Source organism: Lolium perenne, chromosome 2 (genome assembly GCF_019359855.2).
Source record: "Lolium perenne isolate Kyuss_39 chromosome 2, Kyuss_2.0, whole genome shotgun sequence".
NCBI lineage: Eukaryota > Viridiplantae > Streptophyta > Magnoliopsida > Poales > Poaceae > Lolium > Lolium perenne.
The window spans coordinates 256,306,958-256,317,180 of record NC_067245.2 but is presented as its reverse complement, the minus strand read 5'-3'; positions in this window follow the sequence as shown (position 1 = coordinate 256,317,180).

Sequence of the window (10,223 nt, the reverse complement as noted above, 5' to 3'; positions counted from 1 at the left end):
GTCGCAAAGAAAAAAAAACACTGCACGTTTTATGTCTTTCCATATTTTAATGGCAGTACCTTACGTGCATGTGGAAAGAGGATCTAATATTTTGATAGTTAGAGTTTGGATTCAACACTACACAGGTCGCAAAGAAAAAAAACACTGCACGTTTTATGTCTTTCCATATTTTAATGGCAGTACCTTACGTGACAGCCTAATTTTTATGTGTTGATCTATACACGTTTCGTATCCCTTATCCCTTAACTCGAAAAATCTCTACACATTTGCATCCGGTCATACCACTTGGACCTAACAGTGTTGCGTCTAGGCAGAGTACAGATTGATTTAACATGTACGTCCTGATGAGTCGAGATTTTAAACGTCCCAATCGAAGCCTCTTTTTTCAAAACCTAGCTAGCTAGCTATCACGTATGAGCAGTCAAATAAAATACACCTATTCAATATGTGCAGTTTTAGAAAAAACGGTTAGCCTGTCAAAAAGAATGTATTCAATCTTGCGGTCCGATAGAAAATATTCCATTTTGTATAAAGTAGTTAATTATAACGGAAGAGATTTGTGTAGATCGTTCATGCTATCAATCTGGTAAATGTGTGACAGCCTAATTTTTATGTGTTGATCTATACACGTTTCGTATCCCTTATCCCTTAACTCTAAAAATCTCTACACATTTGCATCCGGTCATACCACTTGGACCTAACAGTGTTACGTCTAGGCAGAGTACTGATTGATTTAACATGTACGTTCTGATGAGTCGAGATTTTAAACGTCCCAATCGAAGCCTCTTTTTTCAAAACCTAGCTGGCTAGCTATCACGTATGAGCAGTCAAATAAAATACACCTATTCAATCTGTGCAGTTTTAGAAAAAACGCTTAGCCCGTCAAAAAGAATGTATTCAATCTTGCGGTCCGATAGAAAATATTCCATTTTGTAAAAAGTAGTTAATTATAACGGAAGAGATTTGTGTAGATCATTCATGCTATCAATCTGGTAAATGCAATGAAAAATCAGGCTATCATTTTGCATAGCTCATATTCAGATTGCAAATCATTGGGGTTCACTTTAGCAATGAGACTACAAATTTTTAGACAGTTCTGGCAGATCAAAAAAGTAGTTTTTTTAATAACTGAACTAAACATATTTTTAAATAAAATTATAGAGAAAAAATTAAAAATAAACTTACGATGGTGGTACGATAATGCCACAACAGAGGAGCATGACATATATGCAATCATGGCGGAATCAATTGTGGACAAAGCTAGCTAGATGTGCACGTCAATTGCACATTCAGTTCGCATAGTAGAATCTGGTATGTGGGTACATGTGGGTAAAATTTTGATTTTGATCTATTAAAATACAAAACTTAAATTCGGATATAAGATTTAACACGTGCCTTATAGCTGTACTTTGCTAAATTACCCAACTTGCAAATAAACATTGGAAAGAGATTTATTTCCGAGTAAGGTGAGAGGTACCGGCGCAAATTAAAATGGTGGAAAATTGACCACGACCATCTTAGTATTGGATAGAAAAAATGTTGAGAGTTCTCTAGAACTTTCACATCTATTTGATGTTGAAATCAAAATATGGTAAAAAAAAAAAGCGCCGCATACCAGAGAGTCTCATGAGACAGTAAAACATGCATATCTTAGTGTAATTTTTTGTACTTCCCTGTATGATTTCATAAAACATCTTAAATAACCAATACATTTGATATAATTATAACTGACCATATCACGGATAGTATTCTATTCTGTTGGTGCAATAGAGATGAAAAATAGAAATAGCCTATTTTATCTATGTAAATCCGTATTACAAAATACATATGGGTCATGGGTTCCTATAAGAGTTACTTCTCACTACAATCACGTCGTAAAATCAAGGACTGATTAAGATGATGAAACTTTGTTGTTCATGTCTCATAGTCACGGAACATGACACTACATGTACATGTGATCGGAATGTAGAATGATTGTGTTGGCCATAGTGATAGGGACATGGATAGGGATAGGAAGAATGGATGGATTTACATATTAACAATTAGAATATCCTAATGAAAATGATGTCCTAGAAAACTGGGCACTATAAATTTTATTACTTTGATTATCGGTGTATAAATGTATATATACATATAGTATATTGAAATAGGCTAAAATAATAGATATCTTAAGTCACGGTTCAAAATATTTTCTATTTTTATAATAATAATTATTAAATTTTAGTACCATATTGCTATAGAAAATCACACATCTTAGAGACTATAACGTCTTAAGTATTATGTATTTGGAATGAACGGGTAAAATACAACCACGTACCACCAATCTCTGCCTGAATGGACAACTCCAAAAAAAAGGGTGCAGTTGTGCCCGGGATCAAAAAGCATTTCAGAATGAACGAAGATAGTGAAAGTACAAAGACCGACACAAAAAAAAAACAAATAATATTTTAAACCAACAAAACGGAAGATTATTACTCTTTACTTGGCCTGGCTGTTAACTACAAAGATTGATGATTTTTGTTCATTAATTTAATTACTCAAAAAGGGAGATCCATATGTCAAGATGATTTATGTGTTCCATGCCTATTTGAACTTTTCTTATTGAGATAACATTTCACACTAATTAACCGTTTTACTTTTATATTGTGTTGTGAATTATTTTTTCACTTTTATAATGGTAAGAAGATGCCCTCGCATTTGCGAGGGCCACCTTGCTAGTTAGTAGTGATAATGCATCATGATAGCTATAATAAAGAATTATCGCACTAAAATATATGGTTTTGCTATTCTCAAGTGAATAATCACCATATTTCTAGAGAATCCTTTACTATTTCTACTAGACTCATACAGGTTTCTTCCCTATACTAGGTTTTTTCCAACCTAAGGTCGCAACATTTGCTCTGATACCAGCTGCGGTGACCCGGCATACCACTGCATGTTGTAGTATACAAGTCGTTGATATGATCTTTGCGAAGGGACTTCTTCACAATTTGCCATATCCCTCAGAGTGGTACAACAGAAACATTGCAGGTCATAACACTCCATACTTTATTACATACATTGTCTTAACAAGTTGGTATTCTCACAGGTCCTATGAGAACACCCTAAGATACTCCTTAAGTACGATTACAACTCATAACAAATATAAAGAGAGCTCAACAACTTATTTAGGTAAGTTCTACGTTGCTCGGCTCTATGATGCTAGGGTATGTCACTACTCCTCCACCTCCGTGTCATCTGGTCCGTAGACTATCCCATAGTCTACGCCTTCCACTCCGCCGGTAAGATCAGGTTCTTCGTAGACCAGCTCGTAACTTCCTTCTGGTGCTCCATCGTTGATGGCCTCCACTTCCGGATCACAGTCTAGCAAGGGTGTCGAAAGAAAGTGAGTACAGGGGTACTCAGCAAGTTCTAAAAGAATAAAAAGGTGTTTGATGCACTAGCTACGACCATTGATCAGGAAATCGCAGGTCAATGCATGTTTTTGAAATCATTTCTTCAAAAGGTTGCTTTTATTATGAAAACTATGCCCGTCAGTCTTCACAGGTTGACTAGAACTTCATGGAGTTCCTTTCCTGCCGCGTTCGTAGTTCACTTCCCGGAACAAGGAGTGACAACCATAATTTGATACACTCTGCAGAGGTGCGTTACTTTTCCCACAAGAGATCTCACCCTTTTTGCCATCCGCAGGGACTTGCCCCTGTTCACACTTCCTTTGGTGTGAGGCCAGGTATAAAGATCCAAGCCCACACCGCCTTCTCCGCGACTGCAAACCCACCCTTTTGTCCAACCGTACACCTCCAGTAGACTTCCCCCGATAATACGGCTTTACTCATGGTGTACTCCGGACAATCCTTCATAGATCGTAGAGCCATCATCACTAATGGATGGGGATTTAAAAGGCTATCCCAACCTACGGCAGTGCCTCCAACACCCCGCCGGCTCTACCAATCCGTTGGCGTGCGTAAGGAAAAGATACGACCGGCTTCCCCAAGAGCCATTATAGATCTCATGGTCAACGCGATTTGTACGGCGCTAGAATCACTGGACGGCATTGGTAATTTAATCCTAGGGTGATATAACCCATTGCAATGGAACCTCCACCATATCAACACATACCATGGTTCCATTGCCAGCCACATAGTCATATTCATAGTTGGAAAGTAACATTTCATTTGCGATGCAGGAATGATAAGTATATAGCTTTGCATTAAAGTAGTAGAAAATACTCAAGTTGACATGAGCAAGGGTGAACTTGCCTGTGGACTGCGAGATAGTGCAGTTCAATGCAGTTGATGGAACCTGGACCTCGGGTTCTCAGAAGAAGCATCATTGTCCGGTAAGGACAATGTTATAAAATCCAAATAATGCAATCATGGATGTATTATTTTATGTTGAATCCCTTTACCCCGTTGAGTTATATCAATTTAGGGTTGCGTTTAAGATTTATGTCTTTGACGGTAACTTGCAATTGATTTAAAAGTATATACCATTTTAATTCACACGGAGTACAACAATTCAAAGTAAAACTATTTTTACTTGGTGATTTCCTTAATCATTCCAAAAATAATTTGAAATCATAGAGTTACCTCTATAGTTTTTGGAATAAAAAGGAATATAGTATTTTTCTTGGAAAAATACCCTTTTCCAATAGAAATGACTTGGAATAGTAGAATTTCATTTTGAAATGTTTGAAAATAAGTATTTGAACTTATTTGATATTTTTCCTTGAATTTTAATTACAAGGAAATAATAGTTTAAAATCCCAAGTTATTATTTAAATTCTTAAAATTCATAATTTTGAATTTGTCTCATAAATTCATTTCATATTTTATTCTTGTTCAGATTTATTTTTCATTCATTAATCCAAAATTTAATGGATTTTTAGAGTTGTATTTGATTTATTAAAATTTTGTAAAGTTCTGGCCTTTTATTAAATGTTAAAAGACCAAAATACCCCCCTGGACCCATATTGGGCCCAGCCCATTTACCTAAACCCAGGGACGGCCCAATAAGGCTAATCCCTTTTGGGTTCGGTGGCGCCGAACGGCCCACCTCTCTCACTCACTTGGCCCTCTCTCTCTCGTTCACCTCTAACCCTAATCTCTCGCGACGCTCTGGCGATGGCGTCGCCGCCATGGCCGCCGCCTCGCTCCGGCCATCTCCGAGCTTCCCCGCCGTAGCCACCTACCGATTCGGAACCGCCGCGTGCAGATCTATCGATCTGTCCGCGTGGTTTTCCCCTTTGCTTCCTCTACTGGCGAATCGCCTCCGTTCTGGATCTCGTGGAGATTCTCCTCGACGAACTCCGGCGAGCTCTCATCCTCGCCGACGATGGATACGCGCCTGGGGTTGACCTGGCGCGGGTGCTGCTCGCAGTACTCGTGCCGTCGCCTCAGGTGCTTGCTACGGTGGTGCTGGTTCGTGTTTGGGTTCGCCGGCGTAACGTCGGCGCCTACCCTGGACTTGCAGCTGTTAGGGCCGCGCGAGCACTGCCTCGCCATGCCCTAGCTTCTTCTTCCAGGCGCAAGTAAGTTGCTGCACTTCCTCTTCCTCTTCTCCATATCTGTGCGCCTCCCCTTGTTACTGTTCTTCTTCCTCCTCATGCTCTGTTGCTCTCTGGTGGTCCTGTGATCACGCAGAGACATGCTATTGCTGCGCAATCTTCCTGTGCTTATGTCTACTGCAAGCTCATGGCCAAATTACCAGTTACTGGTACTGACCCATGTTGCTTTGCTTGCTATTCATGCTGTGCTTGCTTCTCTGTTGCTCCTAGCATGCTCTGTACTTGCCATGCTCTACTGTACTTTGCACAAAAGCTTGCTATGCCATGCTATGCTTGATTATGGCTTGCTTGTCTAGGTGTGCTTGTGATGCATCAGTGACACTTGTGTGTGTGCCAGTGGTGCCTGTGATATGCTTCAGTGCTTCCTATGCAAGCCAATGATCCTGTCGTGGTATCGTCACGGCATATGCCATAGGGTGGCTAATCGAAGTGGTTCCTGAGGGATCTCACGGCGGTATCCGGAAGCGGGTATGGGCACGAGCGACACGGCGACGTACCCAGGTTCGAGGCCCTCCGATGGAGGTAAAACCTCTACTCCTGCTATGAGTGTATATGATGATCACACAGTACAGTGGTGCTCCTAGAGCTGTGTCCGGCTGGCCCTGAGAGGCTAAGGGAGACGATGGTCTCTCTCACAGGGCAGCTCTGCAGGTGGGTGAAAGCAATAAATGATCGATCGTCCCTGCACTAGAGGGGTAGTGCGGCTTATATAGGCACCGGCACTTTACACATAAGACCCTATAGTCTACTAGCCGGCTTGGCCGGCTTCGGCTTCCGCTCCTTCCCGAGGCGGTGACGTCAGGAGTGGTTGAGCATCGTGGCCTGTCCCATCCGGCTGCCACGGTCAGCGGTATGGAGGAGGTGTCCCTGTCGCCGTCAGCCACTGTAGCCAGTACGGATCGTCGTAAGCTCTGACGGCCTGTCCGGCGCGTGGCACTATTGCTCCACAGTGCCCCGCGCTTTACGGAAGATGGAGTCAGCGTGGACTTTGGGAACCCGGATCACCAACCCGGTTCCTTCCAGTGCAAGACTCGCCAGCCTCGAGTCGGTCTGAGGTACAAACCCCAGTCGGATATGGCTTGTAGAAGCCGGCCCAGCTACAGCATTGGTGGCCGCAGCCAGGCCGACTAGGACCTAGAGCCAACCGGCTTCCGGACCAGCCGGCCACGGCGCCAGCCGGCTGCTCCTCAGCCGGCTTTGCCGCGAGCCGGCCAGTGGCCAGCCGGCTGCTCCGCGTCCATTGCCCTATCCGAGGTCTTCCCCCCGACATTAGCCCCCGAAGCTGGCAAGGTCCTGCGTTTAGAAGGACCTAGGCAGGTTTTCCTGGCTTCTCCGATATATTTGACGGCACTTGGAGGGGCCGACTGAGAATTTCCATTCAGCCAGCTGCGCCCTCATCCGGCTCGTTCCTGCCGGCTGCTCCCCAGCCGGCCGCTTTTTACACTTGTACAATTTTTGCTTTCTCGCAAGATCTGATGGCGCCTCCGCCTTGCTGATGAGTTTCGGCTCGAGTGGAACTTTTGGTCCGGCTCCGGCTTGCGGCGCGCCGGAGTCTCCGCCGCCTCGGGCCCTGCGCCCGACTTGACGGGTCTGACGCCTGGCCCGGCGGTCGGTTCGTCTGGTCAAATCACTGTCCCTCCGGATCCGGTGCGGTAGTGGGCGACGTGGTGTGGCCGTTTTTGGTAACCGTCGTGGACGTGGGAGGAGTTACGGCGCAGTTACGGCGCAGTAAATCCGGCGACGTGGGAGGAGTTACGGCCCACGACCGCCACTTGGAGGCCAACCGCCCGCGTCGGGTGGCTATAAATGCCGCGGGGGAGCGCCTCGAGGCGGCCACTTGCCATTTCTTCCTCCTCGCGCTCCTGCTTCCATCGCCCTCTGCGCGCTCGAGCTTGCTGCTGCTCCGGCGAACTCCTTCCGCTGGCGAACTCCGACGGGCGAGCCTCCACCGATCCGCCGCCGCCACTTCGTCAATCCGGCGCCACGGGGCCACGCATCTCGACGGAGCGTCCTCAGCCGCCGTTGTCGCCGCCGCGGTCGCAAGGTTCTTCCTCGCCGTTCAGCCTCTCCTGGTCCTCTTCTTCCTCGACCTCGTCAATGGCGTCCCCCAGCGGATCGTGGAGGGGCTCCTACATGCAGGAAGACGACATCGAACGCCTGGTGCGCCTCCGGCGGATCCCGCAGTCGGTCATCACGCGGGTGCCCGGCGAGGAGACGGAGCCCGAGCCGAGGGACGGCGAGCGCGTCGTCTTCGGCGCGCACCTTGATCGCGGGCTGGGTCTGCCGGCTTCGCCGTTCTTCCGGCAATTCCTCGACCACTTCGGCCTCCAGCCGCACCACCTGCCGGCCAACGCGTGCGTCCTCCTGAGCTGCTTCGTAGCGTTCATGGAGGCTTACGCCGGCTTGTGGCCCGACATCGACTTCTGGAGCCGGCTCTTCTTCTTGAAGGCGCAGACCAACGACGGCCGCCTGCGAGCCTGCGGCGCCACCTCGATCTACACCCGGCCTGGTACGCCTTTCCCTAAGATCCCCACCGTCGACTCGGTGAAGAACTGGCAAATGTCATTCTTCTATGTGCGCAACGAGGGGGAGCTCGTCGACCGGATCAACCTGCCGGAGTTCAATCCGGCTCCTCCAGTCGGCCGGATCAACTGGAGCCACAACGCCCGCTCGACGGACCAGAATGCCGAGGTGAACCTGCTCTGGGATCTCCTGGCGACAGCCACCGCTGGCGGGCTGACTGCCGAAGATCTTCTCTGCACCATCGCCGAGCGCCGGGTGCTGCCGCTCCAGATGCGCACCCACAAGATCGGGCACATGTCCGGCCGGTTCGATCCGAACCGGACGTCCAAGGTGCCGCTCACCAAGGCCCAGGTGGCCAGCCGGGTGAACCACATCACCAAGGCGAACCTGGCGGAGGACTGGAGCTACGGGCTGGTGCCCTGTGACAGGAACCATCCACCGGCGCGGGTAAGCTTCGTGTCTTTGCCATTTTCCGGCTTGCGGCTGCGAGGCCGACTTCCTTTTTCTTCTGCCGACTTCCGGCTTGTCATATGCTCATGTTTTTCTGTCTTTCTAGGTTTTTGAGCGCCAGAACGCCGAGGACGGCGACCTGGCGACGAAGAGGTGGACGCCGGATCTCGTCGATCCGGCTGACCAAGCCGGCGACCATGCCGGTGACGACGACCTGCCGCAGGCGCCCGATCTAGGCGGCCAGGGGGAGCACAATCCGCCCCCTTCACCAGAGCACCAGGAGGAAGAGGAGCCGGCGACGTCCGGCACGGGGCCAATCCCCGCCGTGCCTCTGCGCACGAGGCCGCCAAGCACCACGGCGACTTCGGCGCCCAAGGGCACGAAGAGAGCCGGCTCCACCGCCGCCGCGGAGTCGAGGGCGAAGAAACAGCGCCGGCATCAGCCGAAGAAGGTCCCGGAGCAAGCCGGGTGAGTTCTCTCTCTCTTTTTCTTGTTTGATTCCTTTTCTTTCCTTACTTTTGTGCTTACCGTCCTTCTGTTTATCCGGCTAGGGCCCCTATCAAGTTTGCCGAGGGCGGCGGCTCCCGGCAAGCTCCACGCGTGGTGTAGCCGCTTCCGCGCCAGAGGAGGGAGCAGACGCCACAGCCTTCCTCGCGCGCACCTACGCCGCCGCCGCCTGCGACAGGGGCTTCTTCCTTTGCCGTGCCGCTGGCCTCCGCGCCCGATCGCGGCACGCGGGTCGAGCCAACGCGGCAGCCGACGCTGGACGACATGTTCCCGCGCCGGACACCTCTTCTGGACCCAGCCGCTGGGGCCGGGCGGGGCATGCCGCCTTCAGCCGGGCCGGAGCCGGCGGGGCTGCTCCTAGGACCGGCGGCGCGGGGCCGCGCGCCGCTGCGGCCGGAGCCGGCAGCAGGCCCACCGTGGTGGAGTTGGACGAGAGTCGGAGGCGCCCCAGGCGCCGGAGACAACTGGGCCGGCTGGGCCATCCGCTGCGCCCGGAGCGACGCCGCCGCCGCAGCCGACGAGGGACGAGCCGACCAGGCAGGAGCCGGCTAGGGACGAGCCGGCGCGCACGGAGGGCGCCGACTCGCGCGTGCTGGTGAGGACGGAGGGCGCAGCGGGCCCGTCTGAGGGCCTTCATGTGGCCAGGGGTGCCCGGCTGGTGGCTGTGCCGTCCGCCTCCGACTCCGGCCGGCTCGGCGGGAACCATGGAGAAGGCATGGCATCGGGCGAACTCCTGCGAGGTACTCAGCCGGGAGGGGCAGCTGGCACGGCGCCCATGAAGATGCTTTTCTCCGGCTATCGCGCCAGCCTCAAGACCAAGGCCGCCGAGACCCTTGCCCCGGTGGCGACGGCCGGAGGATGCCGAGAAGGTGTGTTTTCTTTTCTTCTGCGATTTTCTTGTCCTGGTAGCCCTCCGAGACGTGGGCCGGCTGCCTGAAGCCGGCTCAGGTTTCGTCTAAACAACTGATTCTTTCAGACGGTTGAGGAGCGGCGCACCTTCTTGTACAACCAGGTGGTGACCAGCTACCACCGGGCCAAGATCGAGCGGGCCGCCTTGGCTCGTGAGCTGGAGGTCGTCAAGGGTGAGCTCTACGCTTCTTCCGACTTGATGTCTTATTTTCTTTTTAATCTTGGTTGGCTGATATTTCTTTCCGGCCGCCCCGCAGCTGAAGCCGCC